This window comes from Triturus cristatus, chromosome 5_2 (genome assembly GCF_964204655.1).
Source record: "Triturus cristatus chromosome 5_2, aTriCri1.1, whole genome shotgun sequence".
Lineage (NCBI taxonomy): Eukaryota > Metazoa > Chordata > Amphibia > Caudata > Salamandridae > Triturus > Triturus cristatus.
In genome coordinates this window covers 502,522,562-502,538,425 of record NC_140588.1, presented here as the reverse complement: position 1 = coordinate 502,538,425, position 15,864 = coordinate 502,522,562, and the positions used below count along the sequence as shown (strand labels likewise).

The 15,864-nt window shown below is 45.0% G+C and overlaps 1 protein-coding gene across 2 annotated transcripts in view; it reads left to right on the top strand.

The window, feature by feature from the left end:
• The window catches only part of AVL9 (AVL9 cell migration associated), a 425,217-nt gene that overhangs the window by 119,608 nt on the left and 289,745 nt on the right, over positions 1-15,864 (top strand). The gene's annotated exons all lie outside the window — the stretch shown is intronic.

Below are 15,864 nucleotides of genomic sequence, written 5' to 3'. Positions count from 1 at the left end.
AAAAAAGTGGGCAGGGAAGAAACAGACAGTAGGTGTGGAGGAGGGCAAACGCAGCACATGAGGGGAACCAATCAAGAGAGCAGAGGAAGAAGCCCATGAGGGAGAAAGCAGCACTGATCAAGTGGAGTTTGGTGAGGCCAGAAGCAAAGGAGACCGCTTTCAGCGAATGAAGGAAACAGCGGCCTGGGGAGGGTTTTGGCAGGGGGAAAGCGGGGGCTAGAAGCAAAAGAGTGAGAGCTGGAAAACACATGTTGTCTTATGCAATGCAAAGCCAAAAAGAAAAAAAATAATTCCTTGAATGTGTGCAGTGGAAGAATAGAAGCCAGCCAATAAGAGAATGATCAAATGGCAACCTCAAAATATACAAGCTTGGACAAGAAACCCATTCAATAAGAATCAAGCAAATTAAAGTGACAATACAGCCAACCAATGGTAAGCAATGTGTGGGCTGTAAGGCACTGTTAGCGCCTCATAAGCCCACAGTAGTTCTTCTCCTAGCAGACTGCTGCTGCACTCTCTGGTTGGCGAGATCTCAAAAGGATCTGCAAGAGAAAGATAGAGACAGGAAGTGCCTGGGTGGTGAAAGAATAAGGCACAAGGGGAATTCCAGACAAGACACCTATGGCATTTTGCAATCACTGCAATCAGTAGTGTCTGCAGTAAGCTTCTCAGAATAACTGTAGGTCCTTGCAGTTATTCTTTTACAAATTCACTGCACAAATTGTCAGAAAGCTGTGATGGTAATTTTGCAAATCAAACAAGTGCCTGTCCTGAGTATTACAAACAACTGATCGTTTCACTGTATGCACTGCCATTGCACCTTAAATTATATTTATCTTGCATTGTTCTCATTGTTGGGTCTAGTTAGGATGAACTAACCTCAGTCTGACCCATGTGGTTTAAGTTGGAGAAACAGACACTCAATCAGCAGTCATACCCACCCTCCTCTTCTTTGTGCCTTGTGGCTGCACAGGATGCCATTTGCAGTATTCCAAATAATAATCAGAACTATTTTTTTGCACACTGGATGGCACAGTTTTGTAGGTTTCTAATGCTGTAAATAACGGGTGCCAGACTACATATTGTATAGTTGGTCAGCGCACAGGGTTAGTGCAAGAGCGATGTGCACTGATGAACAGGTGTTTAAAAAAAATAAAAAAGACATATGGCCCAATCTTTCATAGGCAAACATTTTTGTACTTGTCGGTGGGTGCTAAAGTGGACTGTGCCATCTTCCACTGACTAATAGGTGCTTAAATTAATGAGATGATTGAGTCACTTATCCTATTATCAAACTCGTTTGGGTCAGTGTGGGGTCAATTGATCATAACTCAGCCCAACACTAAAAACGACGTTATAGAGGAATTCTAAAACAAATAAAATGAAAAATGGGATGAAAACTGAAGTTTATCTTGACAGACAAATTGCGAGTCGGATAACACCAAGGGAAATGCATTACATCTAGTCTTCAGGTCTAGCTTGAATGCCACTTTATTGCCATATATGGCAAATCTAGATTATATCTTCAAGAGGGACAACAGGTTTGGGGTTAGGATGCAAAAATGTAAGCTTTCTAATTGGTGCTGACAAAAAAGAAATGTGATCTGTGATGTTTAGGTGTTTTCCTTGTGCCCCTGCTGTCATAAGTTTTTATTTTTTATTTTAACGTGACTGTATTTATAGAGTCCATAATGGAGTCTGTCAATCATTGTAATTGCCTTTGTGCAAATGTAGCAACGTCTTTACTCAATTTAATGAATTTGGCAACATGAAGGGCTGAGTTAGCCCTGCCATAAGGGCACAAGAGATTTCAGGAGCAGTCACTTAATGTGCAGAATGATCTTACCAGTTGAGATAGTCTTGTTTGATTGTCTTTAAAAGTGGTGAGTGGCCAACACTTAACCAGGGTGACTCAATACGCAGTGCCCATTGCCGCTAGACACAGTTGTTTTTCTCCTTCATGCCCTTTACTGTGGGCTGCCACCCACCTTTTAGGTGCTGCTAACAGCGCTTGCGCTGTGCTTGTGAAATCTATTGTATTTAATATAATTCTTAAAAAGCGGCTTACCTGGCTCCAGCGCTCATCGGTCCGCTCAGGCAGACCGTCGCCATTTGGCATGCGGCACAAGCCAAGTTAGGGTGGCGGGGGTCTTGACCCAACTCACACCTCTGTGGGACACAAAGCAGCTCGGAAAGCTTGAAACAGCAGGGGCTTTGATAACTGGGACAACATCGGGATCTCTACGATTGGCGACATGTGGCACAAGGGTGAAATAATTACATTTGCACGTCTTCAACAGCAATACGAGCTGGCGCCCTCCGAGTGGTTCCCCTATACACAAATCAAGCACGCCTTGCTATCGAGGCTGACGCCCGGCGTGACAATACCGGAGGCGTCACCCCTGGAGGACAGATTGTTAACGGATTACATGCCTAAAAAGGCCACGTCGCTTACCTATCGTAAGCTGGTCAATAACCTACCGGACCCAATGGGTCCTCTCCGAGAGAAATGGTCCCGTGATGTGGGCGACTTTGATGACCCGGAATGGCGGGAGACGCTGGCCTCACCGCGAGGGGCGGGTATACCATCGAGGCTCCGGCTCGTACAGCTCCGTATTCTGCACCGCTCCTACTACACCAGACACACTCTACACAACATAGGTAGTGCGCCACATCCGTTCTGCTTGCGCGGCTGCGGGGAGGTGGGAAATTTCTTCCACACCATATGGGAATGCCCCGTACTCCAGGTGTACTGGAAGCAGGTGATGCGGACACTGTCGCAGTCGGGGGGAGTCTCGCTGGTGCCGGAGCCTAGACGCTGCCTGCTGAATATATGGGTACCTAACGACCTCACGCGCCAGGCGCAGGATTGGGCTACGCTAGGGATTATGATCGCCAAGCGCAACATAGCCCAAAAATGGGGAGCAGGGGAATCGCCGAAGCTAACCGCATGGGGAATCGACATGGACGAGGCCATGTTTGCTGAAAGGTCGGCCTTCATCAGGCGGGGTTGCCCTCGTAAGTGGAGTAAAGTATGGGGGGCGTGGAACAAATTCAGGGGTGACATCTGTGACCCGCCCTCAGATCCAGATGATGACGCCTCGGACTCAGACCGATGTGGGGAGGCCCAGGGGTGTGTGCGCGGGGAGGTGGATATTAACGATGTATAATGTTGGGGAAATGCTTCCTGAGGGATTGTCTCTAATAGTTGCTACTGCACCGTTCTATACTGTGGAAAACTGTGTATTCAACTGCTGTTCTGTACTGCTGATTGTTTAAAAAAATAAAAACAAATTTAAAAAAAAAAAAAAAAAGCTTACATCCTGCCCTTACTTTTCATTCGTTCGTGTGCTTGGCACGTACTTTTCCTCTGTTTCTATCTGTTGTAGCATAACATTCCCAGTTGTTGTTCGTATGTTCTTCTTATCAGTGTCCCAAGGCCGAAGTACTCCTTTTCGTCTGCTTCAAACTTCTTTGTTTTAATTACGAGCCAGCAAGCCATTTGCAATCCCGTTCTCCTCCCACTCTGTTCTGTGACAGTTTTCACCAAAGAGACACTTGGACTTCACCAGCACAATGAAGGGTGCGACTCTGGCATCTAGAACATGGCGGCGCTCTCGTGATTAATGTGCTGTGCTTTATCACATTCATGTACATGTTTAATTAAATACATACATCACAGGAGTAATATAACTTACAGCAGCTGTTTTTTTGTGTTAGAATACCTCACAGATTGCCTTAAACACATGTTTAGGCTTTTTACTCCACTCCAAGATGGCGGGTAATTATCAGTGTATCCTCGCGTGGCCCGATTTTCCCAGCTGTGTCTCTTTTCCTTTGCAGAGGCGGAGCCCAGCCAGGACACCCAAATGCACCCGGGTGGATTCTTCCTGGGCAGTTCTCCACTTGATCACTAACGTGGTTTTCTGATTTAATCAGGCTTTGACTAGTAGGAATCGACCGGCCTTGCTCATGGTGAGGAAATTCCACTTTGATTACTTAATTATACAGTATCGCGCATCTTTGAGTAGCCTTTTACAGTATTTTATTCCTACGGTTTACCCCATTTTGTGATACTTTGCACAACTTGGCCTGGTTGCACGCTTGTTATTTCTGTCGGACCGCGAGCCCCAGGTCCAAATTATCTTTCATACATTGTTTGTTTTGGTGCCACTGCAAGTATAAATACTTCTTAAGGGAGACTGTGAGCTGGAGGGAGAAATATAATTGTATTCATTCATCTTCCAGTAAATCACCCTCAGTCATCTCGGAATGCACAGCATGGGCTTGGTTTCCTTTCTCCACCAGGAAAGATCCCTTTACATATTTTGCTTTCTCTTGCGTATGCTGACTACACCCTACATAGGTGCTCGAAGTTAGGTGAAGAAGGGACGTGTACCTGCACCCGAATTAAACTATTTGTGACGCTATTGTAGATCCTGTGTTCGCAATCGCAACAATAGTAATTAACTCACATCTGGAACGGGCGCCCTAAATATATATATTTGTTTAATTTGTTAAAAGCTGTTAGAAGTAGGTGGACAATCTTCACAGCTGTGTAGTTTATTTTGATAGATGTGAAAGCAGCAGAACGCCAACTGCATTGGGGACATCAGCAGGGAAAGCTGAAGAACAAGCATTTGCAATGCCAGGAGGTTTTGCCTATGGGAAATCTATTGGCTTTGTCAATGTGTTTTTAACGTGTTGCACAGCAGTTGATTGGCTGTGAAACTTGGCTTAAAGTAAAAATAAAATGTAAAAAAAGCACTTTGACGCGGTGAACTCTGGCCGCATTATAGCGCTTTATTTTTGTTACCGCATCATAGTGTGTTTTTTTGTTTTTTAAGTTGTGTTACACAGCAGCTCAACTGCTTTGCAACATGTAAAGAAACATTTGCAACGTCATTAGATTTCACATAGTCGAAACTTATTTGCTTTGCCAATGCTTGTTTGTTCTCCTTTCATGTACTCAAAAGCCCTACCGCCCACTCAAATTCCCTTAACGTCCGCAATTTTGCACTATACTGCCAAATTGTGTGTGTGTAAAAGCATGCCGATATGTACGTAAGTGGCATATATTTGTGCCCATGGCTCCTCACTTAACATGGAGAATCTCAACCTTGATGTTTGTTAAGCACCGCCACAGAATATGCGTACTGCTTCTCCCTGCAGGCCTGTTTTGCCTCACAAACTGGAGCATGGGAGGGGCTGGAGATTGCTCCATTTGGACAGTAATCTACAATCCACTATCAATCTTCCAAGAGGATTGCTTCTTAATGGAGACTAATGCTGGGCTTTTTCCAAGGAGATCGTCAAGACATCCAGTTCTCACCCCATTAACCTCCGACTAGACTCACACCCCTTTAACCTGGCACCATAACTAAAAGATACCTCTTCTAGTTTTGACCTGCTGAATATTTCATTGAAGCGAGATTGTTAATGCAGAGAACCAAGGGTGTAAGCAAACCACTCAAAAAGAGTACCAAAAAAGCACTTTTTTTTTAAAGATAATATTTCAGTGCATAAGTAGTTGGGGGAAGGTTGAGCCAGGTTGTCAGTGGGGAAAAGGATGAAACGGGGGAATACAGAGAGCGGGGATGGGCTGCAGAGAACCACAGGGGTGAGGGAGAGAACGATAGATGGGGGTTACACAGAAGTCCATTGTACGGACACAGCGCCTCCGGGGAGGGCTGAGAAGTGTTACAAGGGTGTGAAGTAAAACACATGTACTCTCATGGAGAGCTTCACAGATAAGAAAATAATTTTTCCTGGAAAGCAAGCTCTCATGGAGCAAGCATTGAAATGCAATAGGTCTCGCCTTTGATTAAGTTGAAGCCATTTGCTTTGTTAATGGTATTGTATTCTAGCTTTACATTATTTAGTGTATATTTGTGATATGTGCATATATTTGCATATATTTTCTGCCCCCTCGCCCCTTTCGCCTGCCTCATGCTATTGTAATCCTCACTATATGAAATTAACACACATACTATTCTTATATTCATTCACCTCCCAAATTTGAAACACTGCTCTTTTCCTACTAACGCTATGCTTTAAACTACTACACAGCTAACAAAGCAATTCTAACTACATACAACTACAACATATCACAAATATACACTAAATAAGGCAAAGCTAGAATACAATACCATTAGCAAAGCAAATGGCTTTAACTTAATGAAAGGTGAGACCTATTGCAAGGATTTAACCCCTTGGGCTCTGGCTGTGAATGTGCATCTGAGCCTCTTGGGGTGGGAGGAGTTGTGGTCATTCCTTTTGCCTACTTTGGAACCGGCTGCCTTGGCATCTGAGAAGTCAGCCAAAATTGAGCATTTTTAGGAAAGATATTAAATCTTGCCTCTTTGCCTCCCCTCTTCAACTTCCTTCAATTTCCTTACATCACATTACAGTTTCTTACAGCCATAAATGCCAAGACGCCCGTGGGCATTCGTTGCACTTTACAAATATTTATTAATATCAATAAGACTATTGCACATGAAAGAGCAGCCTGGTGCGACACCAACGTGCAGCTCCTCTAAGCTGCCATTGAGGGGCGTCCTCACCCACTGCAGGCTTTATAGGGTGTGAATTATGACCAGCCCCCAAAAAACACAACAATGGTAATTAATGGCATTTTACGCTCTATGCATCCGCATACGTTATCTAAATACATAGTATTGGTGTTGGATTGAGGCAACGTTTTTAATGCAGTCTGGGAGATGCAGTCTGGCGGAGAGAATATCCCACTTTTGGATACAGGAGTGATGCCAGCGCTTTAGAGACTGGGTCGGCTCCTCCGTTTTGAGCGGGGGTGCATTGCCCCACTATGAGAGCCCCAGGACAAAACTGAAAAATAAAATTGCAATAGAGTTTATTTATTACAGTAACCGACCAGTCCTGATTGGAGTGTCAGGATGGGGCATTGCCACTTCTGGGGGGCGGAGGGGGCCAGGTGGCACCTAGAGGGAGGGGGTGGTGGTTGCTGTGCACGGCTGAGTCCTGGGCAGGAGGGAGACGGAGTGACAATGGTAAGGGGGCCGTCCGACACTCCAACCCTGTCTGAGGAGCGGTGGTAGCCTGACCGGAAGGGGCGGGGCAATAGCCGGAAGTGGTTGGCCAGATATGATTGTACCGGGGGGGGGGGGGGGAGGGAGTTGCGGGCTATGGTGAGGTGGGCCTAGGTCGCAAGTGCAGGGATCAGCTACTAATGATTGCATTTTTTTTTAGGGAGGTCGTGGGGGGGACTTGCATCAATGGGGGAAGGGGTAGGTAGGAAGGACACGGGGGAAGAAAGTTAATGCATCCGGTGCTCTCAACAGGAAGGGTACGTTATGGGGGGGGGGCGAGGTAATGGTCGGCATCCCATCTTGTACCCGGTCTGTTGCTCCATCACCCTACCCCAGGAGCTACCTGTTGGAAAGAGGCTGCTGGTTGGACATCCCCCCCCCCCCTACCTCCACTCTTCCAGGATGGCCTCTGGACTCCCTCATGGCAGATTCCAAGAGCGCCTATGTGTGGCCCCGGTCTCGCACGAAGCGTAGTGGGCTAGGCACATGTCAGGAGCTGGTCACTGGTAGGTGGCGCAGTGCCACGGGATGCCACCGCCCTCTTCCTACTGTCTGGCTCACTTGGGTAGGGCCCAACTGCTCTTCCCAGTGCAGTGAGTGTAGGTGCTTCCTGCCTTACTTCCTGGCCGCGGGCTTCCAGTGTCCCCGTCGTGGCTTCACCCTCTTGCCCAGACTCTGCCAGTTGCTCACGAGTACCGTCTCGACTGGCGATGTTGGGTGTCTCTGCGCACCATGCGTGCAGATTGCACAGTATTATCCGGCGTATTGGTAACGCTGCGTGGCTGCCGCTGAAGGGGGTGCTGCAGGTAAGATTGGGGTGTACACTGTGCCTCAGCCCTGCCGCAGCAGAGTGCCGCAGGGCCGAGTTTGGGTGCATCGACAAAGCTATGAATGGCATTCCGCTGTGGAGCCGGCCTAAGGGGCCTTGACAGAGCGGGGTGCGGTGCAAGAGGGAAACTTCGGGTCAAGGGTTAATTCTGTGTAATTGGAGCGGTGGAGAACTAGAGTGCTGCTTACCAAGTTTCACTATAGTTTGGGGGGCTTCCGCCGGCCCAGTCGCAGGCCCCACCCACGTCGCAGGCAGACTTGCCTGACTTCCGGGCGGCCACGACTGGGCAGCAGCAGCGGCATTCTCGGGCGGCAAATGAGGGGTAGGCTCCCTCGGTGTAGAAATAAAGATAGCATGCGGGGTGGGCACCCGCTAGGGCTCACATAAGCGGGGTGGGCACCCGCATTAATTTATAAAGTAAAACGGTACCTGCGGCGCGCGCTCCCTGGATGCGGCTCTATTGTTCCGCGTGTGTGGGAATGGCCATGGCAGAGGGGGTGGAGTCTCGCCACGCCTGGCTGAGCTGCTAAGGCACGGTCCGCTTTCACTTTCGTCCTTCACGAAAGCTTTCCTGTCTTTATGGGGCCATATGTTTGAAATACATGGCTCCATAAAGATAAGAAAAGCTTTTACCACAAACGTAAAGCAACCGAGCCAGTCCAACTGGGACGGCTCTAAAAGAGAAAACTGTATGTCACTAGATGCTCTTTTCCAATGGCTGGCCACCGTTTAGCATAAACGGTGACGCCAGCCAATGGAAAAGAGGGGCGGGGCTTAAACCTCTCTAGTGAAATCTACCCTAACTCATTAAATCTCGCCAGCGAGACTGCGCATGTCTGCGCAGTCTACGCCAGGCGAGACCTAAATATACAAGAAGCCGATCAGAAACGTAGTAAAGAGGCTATGCTCCACAGGAGGGACAAACAGAAGCTGGATGAGCTAATTAAAATAAACCCAACCAATAGAAAGAAAGCAAATGTGGATGATAAAAGGTAAAGCCAATGGTAAACAATGGTTGAAATTCATTCCTAGGTCAGCTTTCTGCATGTCCCCAACATGACTTTCACAGCTGGACAGCTGTGCTGTCTGGTAAGCTTTGACCTAAAACATTTAGTCTCTCATTACCCTCCTCCGAAACAACTCTGTCCCCTTACCAAAAATATGCTGTGCTATTTGTACGTTAACCCTCCGCATACTATGAAAAATATTCAAATAGATAGCCTCCGACTCCAGAAAAACAGTCACTCACGCCCTCATCACCAGCAGACTGGACTACGGCAATGCCCTCTATGCCGGAATCAACAAAAAACTCCTGCAAACTTCAAACCGTCCAGAACGCCGCAGCCAGACTAATCCTCGATATCCCACGGAACAACCACATCATCCAACACCTCAGCGACCTCCACTGGCTCCCAGTCGAAACAACTTTCAAGCTGCTTACGCAAACCTACAAGGCCCTCCACAACATCGGACCACAATACCTCAACAACCGCCTCTCCTTCCATGCCCCCAAGAGAAACATCCGCTCAGCCGACCTCTACCTAGCCAACGTCCCTCGCTTCTACAGGAGCAGAGCGGGTGGAAGGGTGTTCTCCTACCTCGCAGCCAGGACCTGGAACGAGCTCCCCCTTCCCCTCCGGCGATGCCCAACACTGCACAAATTCAGGAAAGACCTCAAAACCTGGCTCTTCGAATGACCCCCAACAGAGCTGCACCCCCCCTCACCAACGCCTTGAGACCCTAACGGGTGAGCAGTGAGCTTTACAAACCCCTGATTGATTGATTGATTGATTGATTGATCCAGATACTGCTCTACTGACCCTGTGGTGTCTCATTCCCTCGTGCTCTTCAAAAGCCATTTTTTAGATTGTGTTACCAGTTTTTTTATTGCTTCATCATACATTTAGATTACCTAATATTCAAATCTATAGTGACAATCTACAACAGGGGTTCTGAACTTGTGGTCCGTGGACCACCAAGGGTCTGCAATGCCTACTCATGAGGTCCACGATTAGCAGAAAAATAAATATTAAGATTAATAAAGTACATACAAATAAAGAAGCAAAATTAAAACTATTAAAACCTTTTGTAATGGTGAAGGAATGTGAATTTGGAGGCTAATTAAGTTATGACCCTTAGCTTGATTATTTAGAGCAGGCAAGTACAGCAAACAGAATATAGTGTAGACTGTGGATGGCCTAATTTGAAGCACAAACAAAAAGAGCATGTGGTAGGACCAAAAAAGCCAAGTGATATGCTGGAGTTTAGCATATCTCTTCATATTTAAGAATTAGAAAACGGATTTAGTAAAACCGTAAGTAATACTTGTTTCGGTATTTTTGTTAATTGTTTTGAGTTTTAAATTTTAGAAATTGATTATCTTAGGTCTGGCGTCCCTGGCTTCCAGTAATTACTCATTTAGGGTTCCCGGATTCTAGTAAGTACTCAGCGGGGGTCCACAGAAGTCAAAATGTTAAGAATAGCTGATCTACAATATCAGCCAACTTAGAAATATTAGCAGTGTCCATAAGTAAAATAGTTTAAAGCCACATTCCAAAATAATGTGAAAGCTGGAAAATAAAAAAATTAGCATGCAAGTGAATTCCGTATTGTGCTCACTAACCCTTTTCTTTTTGCACGCCACCATGTAGCATTTTTAGGAATTAACATGTACTATGTTAAGCAGTTGATTCAATCACGGCTTTGCCTTTTATAGACATCCATGTATTTTCTACAAATCGTATAAGACAAGTCCTCTCAATAAAATAATTCAAGACCTCTCAAATTATATGCAGGGTTGCCACAGCGAAAGACTGGCAAAACGGACTTGAAAAACTAACCATCTAGTTTTCTGACTTGGTTGATTTGGAGAGCTTGAATCGGCCTCTTTCACTTAAGGTTTCCACCTTTTGGGTGGCAGTGTCCTGGTGATGTTTGTCTATGTGTACTGGTAAAAAATGTAACTGTAGTATGATCTTTGAAAGCATTAATTGAACTATGTTGGTATGTATACTCTTAGAGTGTTTGAACCATGCCTAGATTACTCCCCTTAGCTTATTTCTGCACTGAGGATCTAACAAATTACAGGCCTATAGGTGGTCACCTTTTCTTGTGAAGATTCTAAAAAAGTGGTTCCAACCCAGCTGATGAGACCCCTTATGCCGAGTGATATTCTTGTTTATTAGAGGCAGATTTCAGGCCTGCTCATAGTACTAAAGGTCTACTGATGCTCATGTGGGAGAAGATGTCGAGGGCAGAGTGACAGCAGCACTGCTATTTTTTCTGGATCTCACAGTCATTTTTGATACAATGAATCACAATATCTTGGTGTGACACCTGCAGTTGGGTAGATGTAGTATGGCCTGCTTTATTGGAGGGATTTAGTTCCTTTCTCATGAACGGGACTCTTCATGTGGTTCCCAATGGGGGATAAAAGCCCTGGTGTGCAATTCTGATTTTTGGATTTATTAGAATTCCCTTTTTATCCACAATGTGTGTTTCAAATATTTGTATGAATCCATTCCATGATCTTTTGATGATGCGAGGGATAGGCTTCTATATGTTTGCTGATGACTCCTAGCTGCTGCTCCATAGCTGATATTGAGACTTTGGCTATACTAACTGAACCCATTTAAGTCTGGCTGAGAGAGAACCTGCTGACACTCCGTGCTAACCCAACTGTCCCGTCAGTGGCAAGTTTCTGAAAGTTATCTGGGTTGCACCCCTAAGCGTCAGCAGGAGATACGGCATCAACAGTAACAGAGGTCTCAAGAAAAGACTGCTGTAGTCGGAGTTTCTAAAAAGATCTTGGGCCGCCCCAAAAGATTACAAACTTTGCCCCTTGTTAGTGACTAGCCTGAATTTCTATAATCAAGTGAGCCCTAGCCGCATCATTGGTGAAAGGCTCCAGTTCCAGGCTCTTACTGCGACACGTAAGATTGCCCATTAGGATAGACTGCCACACTGGAATAATATAATCAAAACATACAACAGAGGTAAGACCCTCAGAGCGTAAGATCAGAAATGGTGAAGCTCCGATATTTAAAAAGGAGTACTCTGGAAAGGAAACGTCTTCAGATCTGTGGTCAAATGGTGGAACGCCCTTCAGTATAATGTTATAAAGATAGACCATGGGCTTTTTAAGAGGAATTTTGGGGGAGCTGGGAGACAATGGCCTTGCAGTTTTTCACACGTGGCAACATCTGTACATCTTTGGGTCTTTGCATGCTACAAATGCTATGATTATGACTAATCCTGATTCAGAGAATCTCGATTTGTGGAATTTCACCCTCAATGGTGGAAATTGTAGATTTAGCCTGGGGTGGGTTTGAGGGCACTCCTGGATGGGTCTGACTGCAAAACTAGGTGAAAATCAATACCATCATTTATAGACACATGCTTTTAGCAGGTAGTTACCCAGCCTGGGCATGCTTGTAAATTTACTCCTGTCAAGTGCAGGTGTAAGGTGTTTATAGAGTTGTAATTAGAAGAGAACATTCCTATATTGAGTGGGGTATTTGGAAAAGGCTTCCTCTATGAGAAAAATATTATCCCAGTGGGAACTTTAAAGAAAATGCATATTTGCGGCAAATTCTGTCATGCAGAATTTTGCCCTGGTGGAAATTCCACAGTTGTAAATTTTATGTATTTGATCATGGCATTCATCAGTGTTGTGGGTACAACTTTCCTGCTTTGTGAGCAGGGCCGGACTGGGAACTGAAAGCAGCCCTGGCAAATTTCCCCTGACCAGCCCCCATCTGGCGTGTCGCGAGAGAGTGCAGTAAGCGAGCCCGACCACTACTAGGGGGTTTTGGGGTGGTTCACCCCCCAAGAAAATTTTGGAAAAAGACAGACCAAAATGGTGCATATTAAAGCACATTTTTCATGACATATTTAATTATATCAACTTTCAAAGCACAGTAAATAGTAGATGATGACCTTAAAGAGCACCAGGTTACCCACCCAGTCATATGTGTACCCATAGACATTCTTACAGAGACCACCAAAAATAGACTGAAACATACAAACCTCTATTAGTAAAGGGGGCAGTCCTTTTTGATCTGTTTTAATTCTTTTCGAACATTGTAAGAATTTGGGGTTGTTGGTCGACTGTGGGTATGATGGAGGTGCGGTTTCTCCGTTTGAGTGGAGGAGCGTCGCCCCACAAAGAAGAGCACCAGTCCAGAGCTGAAAAATAACAAGCATTTGCAATGCAATAGGTCTCGCAAATTTTGAAAATTAGAGCTCTTGGTGTTGGAAATGACAATTGGTTTTTAATTTTGTTTTCTGTATATAGTAGAGTGATGATATTTGCATAGTGCTATTTCTATTCATATGAGCTTGCGGCGCTGGAGAACCTGAAAATGGGAAATAGGTTATAGGGGGTGTGGGAGACAAGAGTAATATGCTGGCTGTGGGAAAAATAAGTAACTATGTAATTATATGCTCTTGAAGCCTCAAGATTTTAAACTGGACTATGTATTTCACAAACATGACACACAATCCACAACCTTCTGCATAATCTTAGATTACAACACATTGTAGCTCAAACAAAAAAAAAGCATGACACGTGGTGATGGGCACTGGCATGTTCTCTCTAAAGTTTAATTTGGCACTGTAGAGTTGCTGATTGTTGAATTTAAGTGCTAAACTGGTACTAATGTGGTTAATCTTTTCCCATCCAGTAGTTATTGTTACAGATATTATTTTTAGTAAAGGGGATGATGGACAGAGCGCTTGAGCAAATCAAACACTCACCCCCAGTCAACTGATCTGGGTTTAATCCATCATCATTCTTTAGCTCACTCCACCACCCCATGTTAGACATGGCCATATGATTATTTTTAGTAAAGCCTTTTTTATGAACTAAAAAAAAACCTTTAAACATAGATGCACAGATAGACACACACAAACGTGCAAGCACGGATAGAAAGAAACACGTATACACAAACGCATACATAGAAATGCACACATTTGGAAATAGCCAGCTGCAGTCGCATACACAGATAGATGCAGCCACACAAGCATACACACACACACACTTACGCACAAACACACACATACAGGCACAAGCACATAGAAGCACAGACACACGCTCACATAGACAAGCACATAAGCAAGCATGCACATACATATACAGCATTAACAAGAGGAGATACATTTACAAACTCACACATGCATGCAGATATATACAAGCACGCATACACAGGCACTCCTATATACCTACGCATATGTGCACTCAGATACACATGCATGCAGGCAGGCACACACACAGTTACACGCACACACTCTTGTGTTTCTTGTCTCACCCCTGTGAGGTGTCTTGAATGAAATATTTATTTCAAATTTTTTGCAAATGTAAGCATTTGAAGTGCTTTGACGGAGCAGCGGATAGATGGAGATAACAATAGAGAGAGAGAGATGAGTGTGTAAAATGGAGGAGAACTATATGTAAAACACAGATGGGAGAAATAGAGATACACGTTCAAAGAAACAAAAGATGTTAAGGACAGAGAGCGAGACGGGGTAACATGGGTGGATGGGTATATAGAGAGCAAGAGAGAAAGGGGAGACAGATGCAGACAGGTGAGAGAAAAGGTAGAGGTGAATGTATAAGGTGAGAGAGAGAGAGGTGGAGGGAGAGAGAGATGGATCGACGGGTAAAGAAGTAAGATAGAGCAAGAGAGAGAGTGGGATAAAAAGAGAAGAGGATGTGTAAGGTGAGAAAGACAAAGAGATGAGAGAGCTGAGGAGAAAAGGGATAGGGACATGTGAGATAGAAAGAGAGGGAGGAGAGAGAGTGAGAGATTGGGAGACGTGTGGGCTGGCAAATTGGGAAAGAGGGAGGATGGACGAGCAAGATTTGGAGAGAGAGGGAGAGAGAGAGAGAGACACACTTAGAAAGAGAGCACGAGAAAGTGAATGAGAGATAGGGAAACAGGGTGTATGATAGAGACACAGGTCAGCCAGAATAAAATGTTTGCACAGAGCATGGAAGGTAGAGTGAGGAGCTGGGACGGGGTTTAACAAGTGAGAGTTAAAGGCGCGGAGCCACTGCACTTTTCTCCCAAATACTGCACCGAGGCAGGATCTGAATCTACGGTCGAGTTTTTATTTCTCTTTGAGGTTTTTAACAGGCACGTACAGCCAGCAAGCTTGCCTACAGCTGTTGTTACAAATTTCAGGTAGAAGAACTGGAAAATACAGTTTTGCCTAGGCCTTCAGTAAGTATATCCACCGTCTTGGTGAATGTAATCTTCTTTGCAATTGTAGATTTCTTTGGATTTTTTTTGAGGGGGGGGGGGAGCGAGGAAGGGGGGAATCTTATTTAATGCCAATTGGTTGAAACAAAAAAACCTAATAAAATAATTTAAGTGTTGGAAAAGTTCCGGTTAAAGACAAGCAATGACACTAAAACGCACATATTAAGGCTTTCAGAACAACAATGAAGCAAGTGGCTTGCTGGAGTCCTTCGTTAATGAACACATCTGGATTCCCACTACTCCAGAGGTGTCCCTAGGCAGGTCGAACAAGCGGAACACTCAGGTGGTACTGTATTGCAGGTAGCACATCACAGGGTATGCCAGAAACCTATTTTGTGACAAACCGGGGGATTTTAAGAGTAAAAAGCTGTTAAACTGACAAACAATGACATCTTAAATGTCGCTGGGAGTATGGTAAAAATAAATGGATGAAGAGAAAAAGGAGATGTACTGATAACGTGAGGATGGTCCCAGAGGGAAATGCATGTCCATAACGCAAGGAAACTGAATGAAGAAAAAACCAGGACTAACATTTTAAACAACGCAATGGAGTTGTTTTGTGGTTCGAGAATAAGTCTGCATTGTTTGGTCAATAGTTTGGTGTATGGGAAGGGTAGCTGGTACAGCAGTGTTTGATGTCTGTGAGGAAGCAAAATAAAGAGAGAAACAAGGCAGACGAGAAGACAGGCCAGTGAAAGGGAGCACA